Here is a 637-nt window from a genome sequence, read left to right as displayed (position 1 = left end):
CTGGAGGCCCGTCATATGTAGGGTGTGTGTGGGTCTGTACAGTTACAGACTGGATCCATCGTTCTTTACATTTACATTTTAAAATACTTCAAGTAGAAAAGGCAAAAAGAATGAACATATTACAGTAGAGGTAAATACACAGACGTGTTTACCACAATCTTCAGTTTTTGAGTTTTTACAGAGAGAAGAAGCTGATCCAGGGTCAGTTTTCTTTATTTTATTCCAACACAAAATTTTTATTTTTCTCTTAAGTCAGTCCCTTTAGAAATGACTTGTAATGTGTCTAAACACAGGAAATTGATAGTGCATTACTTTGTTTTTCTATTTTTGACCCAAAAAGGATTAACAACCTAATCAATTGGTTAAAAAAATACTGAAAATGCCTTTGAAAATATGAACCTACACAAGGACGGGGGCCATATGATGAGCCCTAGTTAAACACTGAAGCTTGGATGAGACTCCGTAATGGTTTGGGGCTGCATTTCAGCAGATGTTTGATAACCTGTCAAAACTGCAAGAACTAGAAAAGACATGAAGTGCTGTATTATCACGTACATCATTTTGGAGACAATGTTTCCATCATGTTGTCAGTTGTCAGTCAACCTCGTGTTAGTGGAACGATTTGGGATGGTGGGCG

Source organism: Cynoglossus semilaevis, chromosome 7 (genome assembly GCF_000523025.1).
Source record: "Cynoglossus semilaevis isolate Cse_v1.0 chromosome 7, Cse_v1.0, whole genome shotgun sequence".
NCBI classification, from domain to species: Eukaryota; Metazoa; Chordata; class Actinopteri; order Pleuronectiformes; family Cynoglossidae; genus Cynoglossus; species Cynoglossus semilaevis.
Note: the sequence above shows the minus strand (reverse complement) of the source record.